The sequence below is a fragment of the Eubalaena glacialis genome, chromosome 16, assembly GCF_028564815.1.
Source record: "Eubalaena glacialis isolate mEubGla1 chromosome 16, mEubGla1.1.hap2.+ XY, whole genome shotgun sequence".
In the NCBI taxonomy this organism is placed as follows: Eukaryota; Metazoa; Chordata; class Mammalia; order Artiodactyla; family Balaenidae; genus Eubalaena; species Eubalaena glacialis.
This window is the reverse complement of record NC_083731.1, coordinates 23,592,751-23,619,355: the sequence shown is the minus strand read 5'-3', so window position 1 is coordinate 23,619,355 and position 26,605 is coordinate 23,592,751.

Genomic DNA, 26,605 nt, shown 5'->3' with positions numbered 1-26,605 from the left:
CCATGTATGTTTTTTTAAAAATAAGGGTTTTCTTTTATGTTGATCATTCTGTCTACATGTATATATATATATATAAATTATTTTTTATGTCTGCATGCTTTGTTTCACCGAAAAGGCTATGAATCTTAAAATTATTAAGTCATTTTTCCTTTTGACAATGTTATTGAATCTACCCATATGACATAGGAAAATGTACAAACACATAAAATACTGCACACAAATGTATAGGCCTTACAAAACCTGCTGAAACAAAATCATCTACTCCATGGGAAGTCATAGAAACTTTGGATAGGACAGATTTTAAAACCATCGATTCCCGTTAAAACTTGCAAATCAACTATTTACCCTTTTCAGCATTTACTTGCTAATTCTTAGCAAGAGTGAACAAAGAGCAAGGAGAGAACTAGCATACTGTATCATTTGCTGATAATAAGTTAAAGTGAAAAGCAATTTGGTTTTACTCCCTCTCTGTCTAACCAGCAGCATGACTTTGGAGAAGTTACTTTAAGGTTTTCTGTTTCAAATTCCCATTTATACATTTCTGCAGCTACATAAGGTATTTCTGTAAGGCCTGTTCCAGTTGTTCTATTCCTCTATTTTTCTGACTACCATGTTCTACTTCTCTATTCTAGAGAATTAAGACCAGATAATAATTTTAGAACAATGTAACTATTCAGGAAATTTGACAAGGTGCAATGCAAAGTTAGAGAAGCCAAGAAAGAAGTGAATGGTGAAACAGTTGGCAATGCTGTTCTTTCCTATCAGTTCTGAGAAGACTGTTAGATTTTGACATGTAAACTTGCTTCCTAAGAGCATATAGGCCTTCTGGATCGTGCTATATACTATTTGATTCTTGCTAATCAGGCAGATGCCTAATTCCACCTTAGGGTGTGTTAGTTATTGAAAGTCTGTTTCATGGGCACAGTCTATACCACTGTGACAATGGTCAGTGCATCTTGAAAATAATCCCTCTTGAAAATAGAAATAAATGTACAAACATATCTGGCTGAAATGTGCACAGTCTTCAATACTATCTATCAGTCTATTTAATTAAAATAGCTCAGGAAATCAGTAACCTACAAATGGTATATCTGGGAATTCAAAAGAGAATGGCCTGCATTTAATATTGATTACATGTCTGCATTCTCACATTTTCCTATATGTTAGGATTACCTAACTATGAAGGATGAACTAGAAACTGTAGATTGTACTAACTATGTTTGTTCTGCACAGTGCTTAGCACATGGCAGTGGATAACAAGACACTTAGTATATGTTTTGATCAGATCTGATGACTCTGAATTATCCTTGTTTTTCTTCACATCATTTCATCTATAACAAAGCTAAAATTGCAATGGTCTTTATGAGTCTGGAATATTTATTTTGAAAGAGAATATTTCTATACCAAGAATAAAGATTTTAATATGGTTGTAAACTCAGTACACTTCATTAAATCTTATATTCCTCATGTAAACATTGGTGTTACTTAGTCTGTGGCAATCAACTACAGCACAATTTTACAATTATTTATAGAATTAAATAATTTTGCCATTATGCATATGATACTGTCCATATTTCATTTATGTATGCATATAAAGATTCTAGGGAATTATATACCATATCTGCTTAAAATAAAGCTTATTAGTAAAACTTCTATATTGCCTAACATTTCAATAAACTGTGCCAAAATTTATAAATTAAATTAATATAATATGCATATTATTTTTAAATATTAATGATGTAAATGCCTATTTTAATAAAATAAGTTTTCATACTTTATACAAATTTAATTTTGTAAACCAGTTAATATCCTAACTGCACTAGCCAACATGATATCTAAGTAATAATATACCTAGTTCGTGCAGTAAGCAGTAATCACCTGCCATTAATCATTTTGAGTGTCATTTTTATAAATCCAAATTTTCACATTTGGAGTGAGTACATTCAAACATACAACTACATAGCTATAATCAAATTATGAAATCATCATAAAAATGAATTAAATCATTAGATAAAATGGATTGAGTCAAAATTCTGTGCCTGCCATTTTAAAGATAGTATTCTTTGGTATTAACATTATTACTTCACCCATTTGTCAGATTGCAAATCCAGGTAAAGAGAAGTAATGTGATTTGCCCACCACATAAAGGAGACATTCTGATTCAACCATCACCAGCAATGCTGAAGACTCCAGTTGCTGGGATTCATTTCAATTTTGATATGTGAGATAAGAATGCTTATTTCTGACCTCCCTTATTTACAGAACAAATGAACAATGTAGGAAGCAAATAAAAGAGACTTATTGTAACAGACATACACATATATGAATCAAGATGTCTGATACAAGTATATTCCGAAGTACTTAAAAGTTCGATCAAAATAACTTACTCAAGGGTATTGGCAATTCTGATTCCGTGGATAAGAATGGACTGCTTACACCATAGACACCAGTCGCCCCTTTGAACCAAGCGAGGATATAAATCAGCAAGCAAAGTTTTCAAAGCTTATTCCAAACAGAACTTTACACCCAACAAAGCTGTAACAAGCAAGAACATTACGTGGATCAGCCTACTGTGCTTCAAGCAGAGGAGGTAGCTTTGTTCAACCCAGGCTTTGAGATGACCTGGGGCTTAATAGGCAGTCACAGCGCCAACCTCTGCAAACTGCATCACTGACCATGGATCAAAAAACAAACTCCTCCAGCATCCATGTCTTTTGCCAGAGCTGAACACATAGGCTATTAAAAATGACAGTGTTATATAGGTAAGAAGGACACATCATCTGGACATATGTGCATGCAAATATTTATGTAATTTCCAAACAATGATGATATAGATATTCATTATAAATAATTACAAATTTATCTAATTTGTTACATTGTTATTTAAACTTTTTAAATAAATGTGAATTTTATGAAAAAGAACAGAATGTAGAAACTGGAATATTTCTCAAGGAAATAATATCCCATTTTTAGAATTTGGAAGCAATATTTCAAAGTAATAATTCACATTGACATAATGGCATTGCATGTATACATATAGCATGAATTTGAAGCCGGTTCACTCACTTAACACTTTCTCACAAGCATCCTAATAGAAATCATATGTTAAGTCATATGTGTATATATATATATATGATGATTATTCAACAGACTGAAGATGCAGGAAAAAGGAGTAGGTGTCAGTTTGAGGTCGTATTAAACTTTGTGACAAAGCCTTTGGTTTTCAGACTAAAGTCAATTATAAGAAAGAGAAATTCACATATGAGAATTTGGTTTGGTGACAATATAACATGGCATTGTCTTTAATACTGGATCACAGAAATGGATATCTGTTCTTATGTTTTACAACCCCATAATTCCCCTTTATTAGAAAAATCTCTGCCTCACAAATATTTAAATTGATTCATTGTTTTTGACTATAGTCTCCCTACTGAAAACCATCAACTGAACTGCCAGATGAAAACTTATGTTAATCGAATTTGCCATATTTACAATTTTGATTACTAAAATAACATTACACTACATTTATATTCAAGGGATACTGTATCAAAACAAATAACAGAGTATGATACAGATGTACTGTTAAAAGTTTCTAAATATAAAACAATGCTGATGATTTATTAAATTGTGAATCACAATTTGAAATGGTGGACCACAAAAATAGTTATTTTAATTTTTGCAGATATTATTTGGAACTTTAATACATGAGAGATAATCCTCACTCAGAGTGTTGACTTCTACTGGAATGTTTGTGAGAAAATGTTAGATGAACTGGCTTCAAATTTGTTCTATATGTATACATGCAATGCTATTCACATAATAGCATTCAATTACTTTGAAATATTTCTTCCAGATTCTAAAAGTGAGCTATTGTTGCCTTCAGAAATATTCAGTCTCCAACATTGTTTTTTCATAAAATTCACATTTATTTTAAATGTTTAAAACAATGTAACAAATTAGATAAATTTGTAATTGTTTAAAATGAATTGATCAGCTTAAAGTTGGAATGATGTAGTAATCAAACTATTCCATCTGACAGATAAAAGCAGAATTTTAATTCTAGCAATAAAGTTATCTGTGACTTTTTTTTAAGACATTATTTACTCTCTCTGTAACTCAGAAAACAAAATAATCACATTCTACTCAATGATATCTAAAACATATAAAACATCTAAAATTTGACTTTGCCATTGTTTAAAATGTATTTACCAGAAGCACAACATTTTCACCCACTAGAATTGATTATACTAAACAATAAAAAGCTGCACTAAAGAGCTACATGGGTTGAGGTCAATTTTTCAAGTAAAATTGGCTCTTGGCCTTTCATAAACCTCTAGAGAATAGGAAATACCGGCTCATTTATGAGGAAAGATTTTCTTTACTTACCCAAATGTAGCAGAGAAACTACCCTTGAATGGCTTTGTTTATGCATTTTACTGAGTATTGAGATACTATTTTATGATACTCAGAAGCAGTATTACCTAAAGGTATGGAATTTTTTAGTATATAGATTATGCATGTGTGACTTTAGTTTTATGAAGAGCGATATCATGTGCTTAATTCTCATTATCAGTGGTAGTAAAAAAGAGAACACCTTTTAAATAAAATTATATTTAAATATTTTCCTCATTCTGTGAATAAAACTTTTCTTTAGTTAAATTTAATAATAGAATTTATGCAAAAATGGGAAATATTTATGATATGGAGAAAAAATAGTACTTAGGTGAAAGCCAGCTGTTTCGTTTGACTATTGTGTGTGCCAGAAAAGCTAACTCTAAAGTAGATTAAAAACTTAAAGCATAATGTTAAACAATTTAATCAAGTTGATTGAAATATCTTCAGGAGTCATGGTAGCGTGTTATTTCTTAGCAAGACTCAGAGAGCATAAAGCACAAAGTAAAATTAATTAGTTTGACCACATTAAAATAAATAAATTCTCTAAGAATTTAAACAAAGTTTAAAGACAAGCCACACATTGTGGAAAAAAAGGTATATACAATCCATATAACTGAACGATGTCTGTAAGGAACTCTTAAAAATTACAAGCTGTAAAAAAAATGCAGAACTTCTCTAATCATCAGGTAAATGTGAATTTAAAATAATTTGATGAAATTGTTCACCCAATATTTTTGCAAACATTTAAAAATCTGAAAATAATTTTAATTTTACTGGAGTTTTTTAAAAAATCTATTTTATAAGGCAATGACTTAATTTTGCTTATATTCAACTGTATATCCACTTAGGCAGACAACATTTATTGATAATCACCATTTTGATTTTAATTAGTAATTACACCTCTGTCTATCCCTTGGTCTCTCTCACTCATACACACACAAGCACACACATGCATGCACACATGCACAGACATGCACTTACACACAGAGAAATATCTTTTCAGATTTTCTAATCCATTGGTACATGGTTGCTATTCTCTCAACTCTACCACTTGTCCATTTTGTACTATTTTTTTTTTGGAATTTTTTATTTCTCACAGGGCCAGCTTTATAATCTTAAAAATTTTTCAAAATTTTATGCTTATGAAAGAATAGTATAACCAAATTGTTAAGATTTGTGAATGATCCTACAGGAAATGTGATGAAAACTGCATGGACATTGTTTCAGCATTTGCCTCGTTATCTGCAGCCTCACTAAGCTATAATTTAGCTACCTCAAAAATAAATAAAACCACACCAATAACGGAGTCCCCTTTAGCAATTAAGCTAATTCCTTTTATTTCTTTACTACAAAATCTTTGAAAGAGAAGTCCATGAATATTTTTTATTCTGTTCTATTTCTCTCTGGAACCACTCCAATAATCTGGTTGTACAAAGAAGTCAATTGAATGATATCTTATCAAAGGTAACAATCACCTGGAAATTATTACCTCTCATGATTAATTCTTACTTTTTGTATAGTTTCACCTATGAGCAGTATTTGATATAGTTGATCACTCTTCCCTTCCTGAAACCATATGTTTTTTCTAAAAGTTTCCAGGACATCATACTCTTTTTCTACCCCACTGTTTACCTCTTCCCAGTTTCCTTTGTTAGATTCTCCTCATATCAGTGCCCTCAAAATACTAAGGTATCTTAGAGCACAGTTCTAGGATGTCTCCTTTTTGTCTATCTTATCCAATCTCAAGGCTTTAAACACCATCCATAAGTTAACATTGCTCACTTTATATTTCTTCTAAATTCTTCCCTTGAACTCCAGACTCATCTATCAAAGAGCCTACTAGAATCTGTATTTGAATGTCTAATAAGCATCTCAGCTTAAATCTCTTTAATTCCTGATACAATGCCCCCCTGTGCCCAGACAGATTCTCCTTCAATTTCATTCAACTCAAAAAATGGCAAATTCATATTTCTAGTTGCACAAATCTAGTCTATTTCTCTTCATCCCCATTGCAAATAATAACACTGAAAAGTTCATTTTTATGGTCAGTTGGTTTGTGTCAGATAGCAGAAGCTACCCATCTTTGAAGTAGTGGAGGTCAGGAAATCTGATTATATTTTTATATTTGTTTTTCTTGAAGATTCTCATATCTCCAGGCATCTGGAACACTAATGATTTATTTAATATTTTCCCAATTATTTAAAATAACCAATGCTTTTTATCTTGTACTTTGCATTCAATTTTGTTGGTCTTTTCCCCTGATGTTGTAAATTAAAAAAAAAAAAACTCCTTATAAAAGGAAAGTACTTAGCCTTTTATAGTGTTCTTTTGTAAACCATGGAAGTCATTTTTAAACGTATGGAGATTATTGGACATAGACATTTGTCATTTGTGTGCACTATAGAAATATAAAATATAAACAAGCAAATACTGATATCGGATTAATCACAAAGAGCTCTAATTGTTCTTTACAATACTTGTATAGTGAACATAAATAAAAGTTGAAATGGGAATGGAGATAGAATGGGAAGGGATGATTTATGGCTTGTCTGTAGCTTTATGCCTCCTTTAAATACTGATGTGAGTTCTAAGAAATGAAGTTTCTCCTTGCTCTTAAGAAAGTATTAGGGAATTTTCATAAAATGTACACAAAGGAGTCAAGTCCGTATCAAAGAAAATCTTCATATGTTGACCACAGGTGATAATGTACATTAAAGTTAACCTTAACGCAACCCACAATAACTCTGGACATGTATTAAGAGAACATCACATAATGAAGTAGGGTAAACCCATCTATAAACTCCTGTAAGATTGTCTTGGTTGTTTGCAAGTTTAGTATTTCCCTCTATCGTGTGAATACAAAATATTTCCAAATAAACACATTGGTTATATCTTCGCTTATTTCTTGAAAAAAAAAAAGGAATTTAGATTATAAAGTCTCTGAAACTTAAAAGACCTTCTATTTGCTTACGGAGATTAAAAAGCATTTAAGTAAATCTAAACAAAGGAATTCAACAATTTCCTACAATACATAAATTTAGCTCTAAATGCTATAAACAAGCTATCCCTTTAAAAAGTTTCAGACATTTACCTGAGCTGTAACCTTGAAAACAAATTTTTAAAAGTTTAGCAATGAGATAAAACCACTGTAATTCATAAAATAAGAAGCAAAGAAAGTCAGGTTAATAGCAAGCTGGCAAGGAGATGAGAAAACATAACATGATTCTAATATGTTTATGCTACATTTGAAGATTTTAAAGCTATATACTAATTTGCATATAAATACAAATAAATCACATAATAAGTTCAGGAAATATTTCTAATCAAGGCAAATCTCTGAGCAACTTTAATTTTTAAAAATTTTTGTTTAAAAACACTTTTCTCTCTGATTTTATCACAGTATAAAAATTAAATGATTGTATAAGTCTGGGTCTACTTCTGCACTCTGTTACAATGATCTATTTTTTTTTTTATTCTTATGCAAGTACCTCCCTGTCTTGATTACTGTAACTTGGTAATCAGGTACTGGTGCTCCAACTTTGCTCTTTTTCAAGATTGCATTGGGAAATCTACATCTTTCTCACTTCTGTATAAATTTTATAATTTGTCCATCATTTTCTACAACAAAGCCAACTAGAATCACAATACAGTTCCATTCAATCTGTAGAACAATTTTGGAGAACTGTCATCTTAACAATTTAGTCTTATATTCATAAACATGTTTATTTTCTTTTTTATTTAGGTCTTTTAAAATTCTGCTTAGCAAAATTTTATAGATTTTAGTATACCATTATTATATATCTTCTGTTGAATTTATTCTTTTTTACATTTTCATGTTGTAGATAAACAAAATTAAGTGACACTCAGCAAACACCTTTTGGCTAAACTATTAAATATTTGCCAGGTTAATAATAGCCAATATATGCTCCACTGCATTCCCTGGATGGGGCTCAGCACAGTCCTTACACTGTATATATTTTTACTGCAGGCCTCAAGCTATCACCATTCTCACCCTCTGACACTATGAGAGCTCTTTTGCTGGTGGGTCATGCACCTCTCCCAGGAATAACCTTGCTTTGCTTATGCCTGAGTGAAAAATAAACATATAACATTTTTATAAATCCTGCTTTGATGTGGTGTGTTTTGACATCCAGTACCTTATAAAGGGGAGGAGGTCGTGCTCTAAGCCACAGTCCCAGCAAAGAGCTGGGTGATACTGTAACCTACATTATTGTAAATAAAATTCTTCTTTTAAATTTCATTTTCCATTATTTCCATTTGTTTGTCAAGTGTATATAAAAAATGGAATTAACTTTTGTATGGAACACCTTAACTTTGCTAAAACACATAATGTTCTAGTTGTTTCGTAGATCTCTTAGGATTTTCCCTGTAAACAATCATGTCTCTTGGGAATAAAGACAGTTTTATTTCCTCCTTTCCAACTTTTCAGAATAAGCAGGCTTTCAGATTGGTTTCTTTCATTTAGTAATATGCATTTAAGGTGTGTGTACGTCTTTTCATGGCTTGATAGCTCATTTCCTCTCAGCCTGAAAAATATTCTATTGTCTGGATGTATCGTAATTTATTCAGTTTATTTATCCATTCAATAACTGAAGGACATGTAGTAGAATTTTTATTATTCATATATATATTTTTGTGTGTGTATTTTAACACCTTTATAGGAGTATAATTGTTTTACAATGTTGTGTTAGTTTCTGGTGTATAACAAAGTGAATCAACTTTGTATATATACATATATATGTATACATATATCCCCATATCCCCTCCTTCTTGCGTCTCCCCCCCACCCTCTCTATGCCACCTCTCTAAGTGGTCACAAAGTACCGAGCTGATCTCCCTGTGTTATGCAGCTGTTTCCCACTAGCTATCTATTTTACATTTGGTAGTGTATATATGTCCATGCCACTCTCTCACTTCGTCCCAGCTTACCCCTCCCCCTCCCCGTGTCCTCAACTCCATTTATCATGTCTGCGTCTTTATTCCTGTCCTGCCCCAAGGTTCATCAGAACTTTTTTTCTTTTTAGATTTCATATATAGTGTTAGCATACAGTATTTGTTTTTCTCTTTCTTACTTACTTCACTCTGTATGACAGACTCTAGGTCTATCCACCTCACTACAAATAACTCAATTTCGATTCTTTTTATGGCTGAATAATATTCCATTATATACATGTGCCATATCTTCTTTATCCATTCATCTGTCGATGGACACTTAGGTTGCTTCCATGTCCCGGCTATTGTAAATAGAGCTGCAATGAACATTGTGGTACAAGACTCTTTTTGAACTATGGTTTTCTCAGGGTATATGCCCAGTAGTGAGATTGCTGGGTCATATGGTAGTTCTATTTTTAGTTTTTTAAGGAACCTGCATACTGTTCTCCATAGTGGCTGTATCAATTTACATTCCCACCAACAGTGCAAGAGGGTTCCCTTTTTACCACACCCTCTCCAGCATTTATTGTTTGTAAATTTTTTGATGATGGCCATTCTAACTGGTGTGAGGTGATACCTTTTGTGGTTTTGATTTGCATTTCTCTAATGATTACTGATGTTGAGCATCCTTTCATGTGTTTGTTGGCAATCTGTATATCTTCTTAGGAGAAATGCCTATTTAGGTCTTCTGCCCATTTTTGCATTGGATTTTTTGTTTTTTTGATACTGAGTTGCATGAGCTGCTTGTATATTTTGGAGATTAATCCTTTGTCAGTTGCTTCATTTGCAAATATTTTCTCCCATTCTGAGGGTTGTCTTTTCATCTTGATTATGGTTTCCTTTGCTGTGCAAAAGATTTTAAGTTTCATTAGGTTCCATTTGTTCATTTTTGTATTTATTTCCATTTCTCTAGGAGCTGGGTCAAAAAGGATATTGCTGTGATTTATGTCACAGCATAGGCAGAGTGTGCTGCCTATGTTTCCCTCTAAGAGTTTTATAGTGTCTGGCCTTACATTTAGGTCTTTAATCCATTTTGAGTTTATTTTTGTGTACAGTGTTAGGAAGTGTTGTAATTTCATTCTTTTACATGTAGCTGTCCAGTTTTCCAGCATCACTTATTGAAGAGACTGTCTTTTCTCCATTGTATATCCTTGCCTCCTTTGTCATAGATTAACTGACCATAGGTGCATGGGTTTATGTCTGGGCTTTCTATCCTCTTCCATTGACCTATTATTTCTGTTTTTGTGCCAGTACCATATTGTCTTGATTACTGTAGTTTTGTAGTATAGTCTGAAGTCAGGGAGTCTGATTCCTTCAGCTCCTTTTTTCTTTCTCAAGATTGCTTTGGCTATTCGGGGTGTTTTGTGTTTCCACACAAATTGTAAAATTTTTTGTTCTAGTTCTGTGAAAAATGTCATTGGTAACTTGATAGAGATTGCATTGAATCTGTAGATTGCTTTGGGTAGTATAGTCATTTTCACAATGTTGATTCTTCTAATCCAAGAACATGGTATATCTCTCCATCTATTTGTATCACCTTTAATTTCTTTCATCAATGTCTTATAGTTCTCTGCATATAGGTCTTTTGTCTCCTTAGGTAGGTTTATTCCTAGGTATTTTATTCTTTTTGTTGCAATAGTAAATGGAAGTGTTTCCTTAATTTCACTTTCAGATTTTTCATCATTAGTGTATAGGAATGCAACAGATTTCTGTGCATTAATTTTGTATCGTGCTACTTTACCAAATTCATTCATTAGCTCTAGTAGTTTTCTGGTAGCATCTTTAGGATTCTCTATGTATAGCATCATGTCGTCTGCAAACAGTGACAGTTTTACTTCTTCTTTTCCAATTTGGATTCCTTTTATTTCTTTTTCTCCTCTGATTGCTGTGGCTAAAACTTCCAAAACTATGTTGCATAATAGTGGTGAGAATGTGCAACCTTCTCTTGTTCCTGATCTTAGAGGAAATGCTTTCAGTTTTTCACCATTGAGAACAATGTTGACTGTGGGTTTGTCATATACGGCCATTATTATGTTAAGGTAGGTTCCCTCTATGACTACTTTCTGGAGTGTTTTTATCATAAGTGGGTGTTGAATTTTGTCAAAAGATTTTTCTGCATCTATTGAGATGATCATATGGTTTTTATCCTTCATTTTGTTAATATGGTGTCTCACGTTGATTGATTTGTGTATATTGAAGAATCCTTGCATCCTGGAATAATTCCCACTTGATCATGGTGTATGATCCTTTTAATGTGTTGTTGGATTCTGTTTGCTAGTATTTTGTTAAAGATTTTTGCATCTATATTCATCAGTGACACTGACCTGTAGTTTTTTTTGGGACATCTTTGTCTGGTTTTGGTATCAGGGTAATGGTGGTCTTGTAGAATGAGTTTGGGAGTGTTCCTCCGTGTGCTATATTTTGGAAGACTTTGAGAAGTATAGGTGTTAGCTCTTCTCTAAATGTTTGATAGAGTTCACCTGTGAATCCAGCTGGTCCTGGACTTTTGTTTGTTGGAAGATTTTTAATCACAGTTTCAATTTCAGTGCTTGTGAATGGTCTGTTCATATTTTCTATTTCTTCCTGGTTCAGTCTTGGAAGGTGGTGCTTTTCTAAGAATTTGTCCATTTCTTCCAGGTTGTCCATTTTATTGGCATATAGTTGCTTGTAGTACACTCTCATGATCCTTTGTATTTCTGCAGTGTCAGTCATTACTTCTTTCTCATTTCTAATTCTATTTGATTTGAGTCTTCTCCCTTTTTTCTTGGTGAGTCTAAAGGTTTATCATTTATTTATCTTCTCAAAGAACTAGCTTTTAGTTTTATTGATCTTTGCTATTGTTTCCTTCATTTCTTTTTCATTTATTTCTGATCTGATCTTTATGATTTCTTTCCTTCTGCTAACTTTGGGGTTTTTTTGTTCTTCTTTCTCTAATTGCTTTAGGTGTAAGGTTATGTTGTTTATTTGAGATGTTTCTTGTTTCTTGAGGTAGGATTATATTGCTATAAACTTCCCTCTTAGAACTGATTTTGCTGCATTCCATAGGTTTTGGGTCATTGTGTTTTCACTGTCATTTGTTTCTAGTTATTTTTTGATTTCCTCTTTGATTTCTTCAGTGATCTCTTGGTTATTTAGTAGTGTATTGTTTAGTCTCCATGTGTTTGTATTTTTTACAATTTTTTTCCTGTAATTGATATCTTGTCTCATAGCTTTGTGGTCAGAAAAGATACTTGATAAGATTTCAATTTTCTTAAATTTACCAAGGCTTGATTTGTGAACCAAGATATGATCTATCCTTGAGAATGTTCCATGAGCACTTGAGAAGAAAGTGTATTCTGTAGTTTTTGGATGGAATGTCCTATAAATATCAATTAAGTCCATCTTGTTTAATGTATCATTTAAAGCATGTGTTTCCTTATTTATTTTCATTTTGGATGATCTGTCCATTGGTGAAAGTGGGGTGTTAAAGTTCCCTACTATTATTGTGTTATGTCGATTTCCCCTTTTATGGCTGTTAGCATTTGCCTTATTTATTGAGATGCTCCTATGTTGGGTGCATAAATATTTACAATTGTTATATCTTCTTCTTGGATTGATCCCTTGATCATTATGTAGTGTCCTTCTTTGTCTCTTGTAATAGTCTTTAAAGTCGATTTTGTCTGATATGAGAATTGCTACTCCAGCTTTCTTTTGATTTCCATTTGCATGGAATGTCTTGTTCCATCCCCTCACTTTCAGCCTGTATGTGTCCCTAGGTATGAATTGGGTCTCTTGTAGACAGCATATATATGCGTCTTGTTTTTGTATCCATTCAGCAAGCCTGTTTCTTTTGGGTGGAGTCTTTAATCCATTTACATTTAAGGTAATGATCGATATGCATGTTCCTATTACCATTTTCTTAATTGTTTTGGGTTTATTTTTGTAGGTCTTTTCCTTCTCTTGTGTTTCCTGCCTAAAGAAGTTCCTTTAGCATTTGTTGTAAAGCTGGTTGGGTGGTGCTGAATTCTCTTAACTTTTTCTTGTCTGTACAGGTTTTAATTTCTCTGTTTAATTTGATTGAGATCCTTGCTGGGTTGAGTAACCTTGGTTAAAGATTTTTCCCTTTCATCACTTTAAATATGTCCTGCCACTCCCATCTGCCTTGCACAGTTTCTGCTGAAAGATCAGCTGTTACCCTTATGGGGATTCCCTTGTATGTTATTTGCTGCTATTCTCTTGCTATTTTCACTCTTTTTTGTTTGTATTTTATTTTTTGATAGTTTGATTAATATGTGTCTTGGCGTGTTTCTCCTTGGATTTATCTTGTGTGGGACTCTCTGCACTCCTGGACTTGACTGACTATTTTCTTTCCCATGTTAGGGAAGTTTTCAACTATAATCTCTTCAGATATTTTCTCAGACCCTTTCTTTTTCTCTTCTTCTTCTGGGACTCCTATAATTCAAATGTTGGTGCATTTAATGTTGTCCCAGAGGTCTCTGAGACTGTCCTCAATTCTTTTCATTCTTTTGTCTTTATTCTGCTCTGCTGTAGTTATTTTCACTATTTTATCTTCCAGGTCACTTATTTGTTCTTCTGCCTCAGTTATTCTGCTATTGATTCCTTGTAGAGAATTTTTAATTTCATTTATTGTGTTGTTCATCATTGTTTGTTTGCTCTTTATTTCTTCTAGGTCCTTGTTAAACATTTCTTGTATTTTTTCCATCCTCTTTCTAACATTTTGGATCATCTTTACTATCACTATTCTGAATTCTTTTCAGGTAGACTGCCTATTTCCTTTTCATTTGTTTGGTCTGGTGGGTTTTTACCTTGCTCCTTCATCTGCTGCATATTTCTCTGTCTTCTCATTTTGTTTAACTTACTGAGTTTGAGGTCTCCTTTTTGCAGGCTGCAGGTTCATAGTTCCCATTGTTTTTGGTGTCTGCCCCCAGTGCATGAGTTGGTTCAGTGGCTTTTGTAGGCTTCCTGTTGGAGGGGACTGGTGCCTGTGTTCCGGTGAGGGGGCTGGATCTTGTCTTTCTGTTAAGCAGGGCTGTATCTGGTGGTGTGTTTTGGAGTGTCTGTGAACTTATTATGACTTTAGGCAGCCTCTCTGCTAATGGCTGGGGTTGTGTTACTGTCTTGCTAGTTGTTTGGTATGGGGCGTCCAGCACTGGAGCTTACTGGCCGTTGGGTGGAGCTGGGTCTTAGTGTTGAGATGGAGCTCTCTGGGAGAGCTCTCGCTGACTGATATTACATGGGGTCAGGAGGTCTCTGGTGGTCCAATGTCTTTGACTCAGCTCTCCCACCTCAGAGGCTCAGGCCTGACACCCAGCTGGAGCACCAAGACCCTACCAGCCACACAGCTCAGAAGGAAAGGAAGAAAAAAAAAAAAGGAAAATAAAATAATGAAATAAAATAACAAAAATAATAATAAAAAATGAGAGCAACCAAACCCATAAACAAATCCACCAATGATAACAAGCACTAAAAACTAAACTAAGATAAACATAAAAATCAGAGACAAATCAGTCTCAGACAGCAAACCCCAAGTCTACATTTGCTCCCAAAGTCCACCGCCTCAATTTTGGGAATATTCGTTGTCTATTCAGGTATTCCACAGACGCAGGGTTCATCAAGTTAATTGTGGGGATTTAATTCGCTGCTCCTGAGGCTGCACGGAAAAATTTCCCTTTCTCTTCTTTGTTTGCACAGCTCCTGGGGTTCAGCTTTGGTTTTGGCCCTGCCTCTGCATGTAGGTCACCCTCAGGCAACTGTTCCCCAGCCAGACAGGAGGGGGTTAATGCAGTGGCTGATTAGGGCCCTCCTGCTCACTCAGGCCAGGGAGACGGAGGGGTACGGTAGTCATAATTGGAATGTGGGTGAGCCTGCAGCAGCAGAGGTCAACATGACATTGCAACAGGCTGAGGCGCCGTGTGTTCTCCCAGGGAAGTTGTCCCTGGATATCGGGTTCCTGGCAGTGGCGTGCTGCATAGACTCCTGGGATGGGGGGGGCGGGTGTGGGTAGTGACCTGTGCTTGCTCACAGGATTCTTGGTGGCAGTGGCAGCAGCAATAGCGTTTCATTCCCATCTCTGGGGTCTGAGCTGATAGCCATGGCTCGCACCCATCTCTGGAGCTCGCTTAGGTGGTGTTCTGCCTTTTGTGGGCTCACGGGGAAGGAATCCCCTCTCTTCGCGCACCTTGAAACAATGGTCTCTTGCCTCTTTGGCAGGTCCAGACTTTTTCCCGGACTCCCTCCCAGCTAGCTCTGGCACACTAGCCCCCTTCAGGCTGTGTTCATGCAGCCAACCCCAGTCCTCTCCCTGGGATCCGACTTCCAAAGCCCGAGCCTCAGCTCCCAGCCCCCACCCACCCCAGCGGGTGAGCAGACAAGCCTCTCAGGCTGGTGAGTGCTGGTCGGCACCGATCCTCTGTGAGGGAATCTCTCTGCTTTGCCCTCTGCACCCCTGTTGCTGCGCTCTCCTCCGTGGTTCTAAAGCTTCCCCCCCTGCCCAACCCTCATCTCCACCAGTGAAGGGACTTCCTGGTGTGTGGAAACTTTTCCTCCTTCACAGCTCCCTCCCAGTGGTGCAGGTCCTGTTCCTATTCTTTTGTCTCTGTTTTTTCTTTTTTCTTTTGCCCTACCCAGGTACATGGGGATTTTCTTGCATTTTGGGAAGTCTGAGGTCTCCCAGCATCCAGTAGGTGTTCTCTAGGAGTTGTTCCACATGTAGACGTATTTTTGATGTATTTGTGGGGAGGAAGGTGATCTCCACTTATTACTCCTCTGCCATCTTGAAGGTCTCCCCATATATATTTTTAAAAACAGTCCCCATTTATCGTGTTTCTAACTTACAGATCTGTCCTAAAAACTGAAGGACATTTCTGAATTGTATAAATCTATTATTTTTTAAAGAAATTGGACCTACTTAAAAATACTATGAAACCTAATGATACTATGGTTTTATTTACAATATTATTATTCTTTCAAAAGTAAAATGTCAAAAGTAATGTTTTGAAATGATTTTCTTTTGAGAATAGCCAAATTCTAAGTGTGCAACTAAGCAATTATATAATGTCATGACATATAGTTGTATTTTATCATTGGCAGGTAATTTTTTCATATTTTTTGGCTTTCTATAGAATCTTATATGACTGTTTTCCAAATATGAGTGACATTAGAACCTTCTACAAGCTCACTTCAAAAAAAATACTAAAAAGTTATGTCACTGTGTTCCCTTACATTTTAGATCTGCTGAGGGTAGGACATTTAATCTTCAGAAACAGCACTTGTTTTCACAAATGAGTATTACTGTATTTTGATTTATCTCTAATAAGAGTAAAAATTATAGACAAATATTTCATATATAGCTTGCTCACATGATATTATTATTACTAATATCATAATTGTCTACAGAGACACTATTCTGAGAAGTATACACAATAAAAAGTTTAGAGTTCATCACTAAAGCTTTGTTACAGCTACATAATACTGTGCCAAATTCGTAGTTAACATTTTATTTTAGTTGTTTTGTTCCTTGTTGATCTAGAAACTGATATTTCAGCACTCTAGAGCAGGGTTACTTTACAGTTTATAACACAATCTAATACTTATCAGATTATATATCTACATCATTTCTATCTTTACAAAAACAGCGTTTATTATTGAATAGTAAAGCTTTTCGAGTGTAGCGAATATCATGAGATTTGCTGGATAAATTAACTGCCTTGCAAATGGCATAAGAAATGTCACATTTTATGAATCAGAGTTAACAAGATCTAAAAAATGGTATGCCACAATTTTCACAGTGCATTACGGGAATATTCTATCTGAGTATATTGCAGCCATTCATGATTAACTTTCAAAGCATCAGCAAAGAATCTTTCTCTAGCAAGTTTTAGAGGTGATTTCACCAAGATTACTCTAAATATTGTGAATATACAAGAGGTTTCTATATAATATGCATGAGTGAATACTGAGAAAATGTCAAGGAATGCATTTTGCCTGAAATATACCAATTTCTTAATTTTTATGACATTCTTATCTTTAGTTTCCCAATGAGGTATTTATTGTACATTGTTATTTATTTTAAAAGGCAGTGACATTTACCTGAAGTGCTTTAAATATATTTCTGTATATTGAAAACTTTATGCATCTTCAATATTCCCTCCATAAATGTGAGTCACATAAAATCTATTAGAATGCTGTTTATACAAATTAGCATTTTGAAGGAGGTTTTTACATTGTTTTTGATGATCTTAGTTTTGAAAGACCATGTCTGAATGAAAAATGTATCATGCAATCTCACCATAAAATCATTTTTTCCTTTAGTTTTATTAATTTATTCAATTAAAGGAAATTAATAACAGGGACAAAACCTGTATTGTATGAAAACAGTTATTCCCTACATGATAAAAGTTAGTTTATATTAGAACTTAAGAGTTCTCATATAAAAATATGGGCCAAAACCCATAAACCATAATTATTTTTACAAAACCATCAATGTTTTTAGGAGAGAAAGAAGATAATAGAAGTAAGAAAGCAGCTAATAATATAAATTGATGTCAGAGGAGCTTAAGAAAAGAGTATAATTTATACAGTTAATATTTACCTTAGCTAATTAATTTGCTTTTTTCTCTCCCTGCACTGCTGTAGTTATCTTATAATGTATTCTAGATTATCGAGATCTTCATACTCCATTCTTGCTGAAGATAGAACAAGATAATAAAATCTGTGTATGCTTGGTAGCTAAGTTGTTACAATGATAAAAGTGCTACAGTGATAAAAATGATAAAAGTTAAGGAAATAATTATGATTATTACAGCATCCCATACACATGCAAAAGACTACCTTTATCTCTATATTTAAAAATCATGACCTGTTTCATTATAACATCTTAAAAATCTCCTTAGAAATGGAAATGCATTGGCTCATTACTGAAGCTAAACAAAGCCCGTATCTAATAAGCTAGTAAGTTAAAATAAGTCTTTATTCAAAATGAAAATCATTAAAGATTATTGCACTGTTTTTAGATGCTACCAGATAATGGTTATAAATGTTCACTAAGAAATCGTATACACTGATTAAATAATCTAGACTGTGAGGTGTCTATTCACAATTCCCTACATGAATAATTTAGGGGGCATTGTGAATGCTGCTTTTAACAATCTGTGGTATTTGTTTTAAGACCTCTCCTAATGTTTGTAATTTAGCTTCACCCATGCCTCTTCCTAGCAGAGGATGGAGAGTGTTAATATTAAGGCAATTACCAAAATTTCCTAGATCTTACAGGACAGATTATAGAACAGCCAAGATACTACAAAATCTTACTGAGGTAGGTCTGGGAACTTTTGTGGCATGTCTCATGTGCTGTGATCCATATCTCTTTCTTTAGCTGAACTCATCTCAGCCATGTGCTGTGTCACTGTTTATGAGTGTTTCAACAGGATTTGTGAACACCTTGATATAGATGTTGATAAATAAACAGTATTGATGCTTCAAAACCTGGAATTGTATACTGTGAATTAGTGAGATGAAAGCCCACTTTCCCCATCACTAAAAATCTTGGACCATGATAAAACTAGATTTCTAGTTTATGCTGTAGAATAAATTAGAATATCAGGAAATACCCTAATAATTTGCAACTATCTTTCTTTTTATTTCTTTTTCTCTATTTCCCTTTTTTCTGTCTTTCCCTCCTTCCCTCCCTCTCTCCCTCTCCCTTTCCTTCCTTCCTTCCTTTTTTCCTTCCTTCCTTCCTTTTTTCCTTCCTTCCTTCCTTCCTTCCTTCCTTTATTTTTATTTTTAAATATTGCTCTTTCTGTGTATGCTGTGATCAGAAAGTCATGCTCCCTCTGGCTTCAACCTTCCTCAATTTCCTTGTCTAAACTGAACAGATTTTCCCCAAAAGGCATATTTTGAATTAAATAGTTTATTATGTCACATTTTACTAACATCAGAGGATAGAATGTTGTCATGAAAACCACATCCTTTTATGTTAAGAACATAAGTCAAATTAAAAAAATGTTGAAGAAAAAAGATTCAGTAATCTAGTTGTCAGGTAAAATGAGGGCTAAGAACTGACATTTCAGTTTAACAATGTTTAGATTCTTAACAACACAATGTGTGTGTGTGTGTGTGTGTGTGTGTTTTAATATAAAAGAATAACTTCAGGAGGGAGAGAGAGAGAGAGATTTTGAAATTGAATTCCTAGAGGGATATGAATAGACAAGAGAGGATGGGTTAATCCAAAATGATAGGATGACCTTAAGCAAAAAGAGAGAGAGCTTATCCTTAATTACAGGAATAAAAGAATATGATTGGGCTTCCCTGGTGGCGCAGTGGTTGAGAATCTGCCTGCCAATGCAGGGAACACGGGTTCGAGCCCTGGTCTGGGAAGATCCCACATGCCACAGAGTGACAAGGCCTGTGAGCCGCAACTACTGAGCCTGCGCGCCTGGAGCCTGTGCTCCGCAACGAGAGGCCACGATAGTGAGAGGCCCGTGCACCGCGATGAAGAGTGGCCCCCACTTGCCGCAACTGGAGAGAGCACTTGCACAGAAACGAAGACCAAACGCAACCAAAAATAAAATAAATAAATTTAAAAAAAAACAAAAACAGTAAAAAAAAAAAAAAAAAAAGAATATGATTAATGATACTGACAGATTAGTGGATTATTTTTTCTCAATAAAAAGAGAATGCTAGTCAGTAAAAGAGAAAATGTGACCACCCAAAGCAGTGAAGAATGTGGGAAGTATTAAACTAACTTGGGGAGAAAGGAGAAAGTATACATCTTCTAGAAGAATAGGGTAATAAATAGACTGTGAGACACTGATACATTCTCTGGGCGGCATTTAGGGCCTACTTGAGATGAGTGGCATGGATTTGAAGTGAGATCAGTTAATTATTTTGTATCTTTTATCCCTATGCAGGGATATCCTGCAAAGTAAATTATTTGGAGATGTAAAGGACATTGGTGAATGTGTTAAATGACTAGGTTATTCTGTGCAGAACAAACGAGATATGAAGACTACTAATTACATTTAAGTATGTGTGTCTAAAACTCATCATTTCACCAGCTGATGCGTTTAAGAAAGAAGACACAAAAGAAAACTATAAAAATAGCCATTCTCAGATTCTTTATTGGTTCTGGATGTGCTTATAGAGGTCAGTGAAGTCTTCTTTCCTATAGAGTTAAGGATATTTCAGGTGTCTTTGAGCTTGTAGATGGACAGTGTGTGAAATGATTATCCCTATTTTTGCCTCCATGAAATGAGAAGATATGCTCTGTTTGTGATAGTTGTTTCTGTTACTATGAATTTTTAGTGAGACTTATACCTTACTAGCAGCACTCTTTTTTGTATGTGTATTAGGATGTAGATGGCTGAAAAAATGCAAGGCTTAAAATGTACATACTTTTATTTAGCTATAAGCTGTTATATTTTTATAATCTCATACTTCACAGTTGAGATTGTCATCTCTTCTGCCCTCTGCTGATGGGATTTGCTCATATACATTTCAAAGCCTGCTCTCTTTTGTGTATCAGTTAAGTTAGGAAAGGATTTTTAGTTTACATTAAAGCTAAATCACACAACTCTTTTTCATTTATCCATAATTATTTAGTTTTTTTTACATAAAATTGAGGAGTCTAGTGTGTCACAATTATAAAGAAAACCATAATTGGGTTAAATATATTTTCTACTCTCATATCTAGCAAATATCAAAATCACTATGAATGAATTTACACTGATGTTTTCAAATTATTTTCATAGTTTTGTTATCAGACATATGATTTAAAATCCGGATACAATAATAAAAAGAAAAGAATGGATTAAAGCAACAGTCTGTGTTTGTCATGTGGGCTGTATAAATTGTAATTTATAGTCTATTGGCTTTCACATTCTTAACCTTGAACTGAGAAAAGAAGCAAAATGAAAAATGAAGTGTTCCATGCACACTATTTTTTCCAGATAGCATACACCTTCAGTGATTTGTACAATAAGAGGTGTTCTGTTCTGTGTGTACTTTATGTTTGCTCTCTTGTTTTCAGTTATTTTTCAGTTCTGTATCTTCTTTAGGTCTCATTTTTTGTGGTAACTTGCTAGAGTTCTTTTTTTTTTTTTTTTCTGCCATTAAAAATGTAAAGAAATTTTTACTCCATAAAAAAATCACATTTGTCTTACAAGGAAAATGCCTCTGGCAATAAAATAAGTATATTTTGAAGCTGTTTTAAAAATTTTTGTTATGGTGAGGAGGCTTTGTTTCAGTATGCTCAAATGTTTTGAAGTTACATAAATTTTCTCTAAAGTTGAAAATAAAAATAAATGTATAATAAATTCCTGTCAAGGTTACAGTAGTAGTCCTTTAACATGCAAATATGGTTTTAAATCCCAGCTCTGCAACTATCTAAGTCTTTATTCTTTGGCAAGTTATTTTTCTTCTCTGTCCCTCAACTTTCCCCATGATAAAACAGAGATGATAGTCTACCTCAGTGAGTTAACATAAAGATTTCATGAAATAATACAGGTAAATTACATGTGATAGATTGTGATAGATTATGAGCATTTAAAAAATATATTCACTGTAATAACAAAAAGAATAAATGCTAAACTAGATAATCTTAAGAAAGCAAGACATAATTAGACATATAACATATGGCTTAAAATTTATACACATATCCATATTGCCAGTTCAATTATAGCTGAATAGGTTTTTATCTGAAATTAATTCTTTAGGAGACTATAACAAAAATTATACCAGCCAGAGTATTATCTTAATAAAATATTCAGCAAGTTCAGGATTAGCCTTTCCTTAAGCAGAGAGGTTAACTTTACAATTCAACTACCAAGAGAGATTATTTTCTGCTGACATGGAAAAGTATGAGATGCCACAAATTTGTTTAGTTAACAGATACATTCAAGAAGTTATTAGGTGTTAGGCATGATGTTATATAGTGGATATATATCACTGAATGAAACACAGTCTGTTCCCTCATAAAGTTTACTTTGATGGAACTCAAGATGGGAAGACAAATAAAAAGTAAATCAACAAAAATGAATGTCATTAAAACTATTATAATTGCCTTGTTTTAAAATGGCAGATGGTGAGATAGAGATTAATAGGGTGGGAGAGAGCAGGGTTTCTTAAAGTAGTCAAAGTAGACAGAGGTCAGAGGAAAAATAATATATTAAATGGGAGTCAAAGAATGAGGAAAAGCCAGCCTTGTATAGAGAAAATGGGAACAGTAAATGCAAAAGTCTGAAATGGATGAGTTTGGGTGCTTTGGGAACCGAAAGTAAACCAATTTTCTACAGCATATTAAAGAAGAGAGTCATTTGAAATGATGTTGGAAAAAAATGAGAGAAAATCATGGCATGCATTACAGACCATGTTAAGGAATTTGCATTTTATTTTCAGGAAAAGTCATTTTATTCCATTTTATGGAAAGTCATTGATTAGTTTTAATCAACAAATTAATAAGATTAGATTTATAATTTATAAGGATCCCTTTGTTATGTGGAGGACTGTTTTAAGGTCTGTACTATGCTTTGAAAATACTTTGATATTGACAAAGTGGTTTGTGAGAGAGAGAGTGTGTGTGTGTGTGTGTGTGTGTGAACTAACATTATACTACAAAACAAGCGGAAGGTATTTGTAAGTTTAACACTTATAGTGCCTAAATCAATAATTTCCACTCCTAAAGGGGCTAGTTAACATCTTAAGTACCCTAATCAGGAGTCTTCACTGTGGAAACTATTCTGCCTAGCCCTCTACATGAAGCTATTTAAGTCTACAGTGGGGTAGTTATTTTTAACATTCATTTTTTAACTTTTAAAGAAATTAAAAAAAAATAGTATACCACTTTGCTCATTTAAAAATTATATTTCAGATATTTTGTGAGAAATTTAAGTATTGATAAAGTAGTAATTTTTACTGTATTATGGTGGCATTTTAAAATTAAGCCATTGCCATTTCCAAATTAAACTACTTTTAAAAAATACTGCCAAGAGAATCTAAATATAAGTCATTTGATACTCTCCATCATCTACTTAAAAATACCTACAAAAAAGTTCTTTGACAGAAATTTTAAAGATTTTTCTTTATTCATTATTCAATATTTCCATTTATTTTCCCACAGAATTCTATCTAAAAATGTACTGCGTATTCTCACAGGGATAAAGGTGCTCTAATAGCATTTAGTGGGCAGAGCCCAGGGATGCTAAATGTCTTGAAATGATTGAAGCATCCTCAACAAAGAACTGTCTCACCCCAAAATTCCAGTAGCATTGTGAAATACAAATGGCATGCTGTGTTTTTAAGTAATTCTATCCCTTGTCTCCTGTAATAAGAGCTCCTCTCTCTCTTTATTGTAGTGACCCAAGGTTTCCACTAACTTTTCTGAGGGCTGCAACTATCCTTAATCACTTCAGGTACAATCATACAGAAGTCTAGGCTTTCCATCTGGATTTATTCAGTGTTAGAACTTTAGGAAGAATGGCTCCTATAGACTTAGCACTAAACCAAGTACTATAATATAAGCATGATCAACACAGGGTCCTTGCTAGCAGGTGCTCATACTATAGTGGAAACAACAGAGATTTGGTCCAGTAATGATACCAATGTGATAAGCACAACAAAACAGTTTATAATAAGTTTAAAACCTGATTGCCTTTAGGCATTCCACTCTAGACCCCATACATGTAAATGTAAGATCTACTCTAGACCTCAAGAAACAGGAAACCAGCAGGAGATGTGTGTCGATTGGTACTCAAGAGTTACCAATATTTCAAAGTTGTAAGTACCACAAAAATATCTGGATATGTGTCTTTTAAAAATAAAGCAAACACAGAGCAACAGCAAAACAGGTCCAGATTTACCTCTTGGCAATGACTAACCAGAGATGAGTTTCAGATCCTTACTTTAGATAATATCTGAGCTTCCAGTTTGCCACAGACCTCCTAAGTCCAGCTTCATTCACTTGTGTTACCTGCCTCACTCCTATAGGGGTTGGAATTTATACCTGATCTAGATCTTCAGCAATGACAAAAATTTTCTTTGATATCAATCAACACTTTTGATTGATATATTTCTCCATAATTGCAGATAATCTTTACATTTTAGATTGCTTTCATATTATTATTTCTATATTGTTATCATGTAATCATTTATTAAGCATTTACTTTATGCTATATATTATGTTTCATATACTGTAAATGATTTAATATATGTAAGCAATTCATTGTGAGGCAACACTACCTGCCTGATTTCATAGTTTTGAAAACTGAGACTTAAAGGAATTGGTCCATTTGTCTGAGGTCATCAAAGGTGTGATTGAGCAGATATTCTACTGCATATCTGTCTCACTACAAAACCTACATCTTACCAACCAACCTGCTTTAACCATAATATATGATTTAACTTGGTTTTTTAGATATTATAAACAACTTGCAAATCAAAACATCTTTAGGTGACTCAAGATGGCTAAAATTAATTTCTTGATATAATAAAGAGCCCAAATCTCAATACTAAACTTACTTTATAAAAGTTATTCGATTTATAATAATTTTAAAGCTTTGTGTCCTTCAAAAGACAATAAATCTAGCATTTTATGATTTCCCCTTAGAGGAGAACAAAATTTGTCACTCCAAAATGTTTCTGGTATGCAGATAATTTTTAACTGAAAACAATCAAGACCCAAAAGACTCAGGAAGAAACTTTGACCTTCCCCCAACTGCCTGAACACTTAAGATAGAGGGCCTATTACAGGAGTAGATTTATCGCAAGGTATCAGCAGAGATAACTACAAAGAATATGGGCTAGGTGTGGTGGGGGAGAATCTTAAAGATCAGAGTCCATTCTGTGTCCCATTGCCTCTGTATGGCCAAGCAAATATTGTTTGCCAAACATTTGCTTTTACATCTCCATGTGAATTGCCTTCCTCCCATTTGAAGTCCCAAATCACTACCCTCCACATCCTCTTTTCACTTTAGCTGAAGACGGCATTTAAGGTGAGGGCTTCAGTTATTTTGGTGGTTTAGTTTTCTGTCCCATGTACACATGCCATTTAACTTTTGCTTGATTTTCTCCTGTTAATCTGTCTCATGTCAATTTAATTCTTAGACCAGCCAGAAGAACCTAAGAGGGTAGAGGGAAATGTCTTTCTCCTTGACACCCTGTTAGACATAATGATACCACTTATTCCCCTTCTTCATTCAACAATTATTGAACCCCTACAGTTCATTAGGTACTGTACTAGGAGCTGGGGTAAGAGCATTGAACACAATTCCCAGAGAAATTAAGTTCCAGTTGAGGAAATAGAAAATAATGAAAAATACCACCTAAATACAGAATGAAATGCCAGGTTTCATAAGAGCTATGAAGTAAGTAAAGGATGGTCGTGATGTGGTCTGTCTTAGAAAGCGTTGTTTGGGCAGGACTCTCAGATAAAATGACGTTTGAAAAGAGACCCAAATGAAACAAAGTCACAAATGGCATGAAATCCTAAGAAAAGGCATTTGAAGTAGTGGGAATAGACTTCTCTGAAATGGGAACATGTTTAAAACACTGGAACAAAAGTCAGAAGTTCAGCATGTTTCAGTGTGGCTGGAGGGGCAGAATAATAAGAAGCAGTCAGATCAGCCAGGTTGCCTGTGGGCAAAATGTATGTTATTGGTTCAGGATGAGATATTTTCCACTCCCAATGTTTTCTCTTAAGAGAGATCCTGGTTCCCTACTGCCTTCTCTGTTCTGTGTCCCATGAGCCATAGAGGAGTTGGAGTTTTCTGATTTATTTCTTTAGAAGATGATTCTGTGCATGCACTAGTTATATCTCTCTCTCTGTCTTTTTCTTTCTTGGGAAAGAGTCTATCTTCAGTCAGCCTGACTTTTCCATTTCTCTGTTCCAGGAAAAAAAGGGGAAGGTTCTGCTCAATTGGGATGTGGATGGGGTAGGATGTTGTAGTGTTAGACAGCGAGATCAAATATCAGTGATAAGATTCTGATTACCTTTTTAATGTACGTATGATGACAAATCAATGCAGGTTTCATTTTTAAGTGATCAGCTGAACCCAAATTATTGGAAGTCTAAAAAATTCCAAGAAAGGAACTCAGGAGTGTGCTAAGGTTAAAAAGCCCCAAATGTGAAAAGATGGCTACACTTTGATCTAGCTACCACATAATATTTTGTTAAAGGATTTAAAAGGTACTTTTTTTAAGATAAGGCTATTACTACCTTTCTACCAGTGGGTTGGAGCGTTTGGCAGAAGCTCTGCTAAAACAA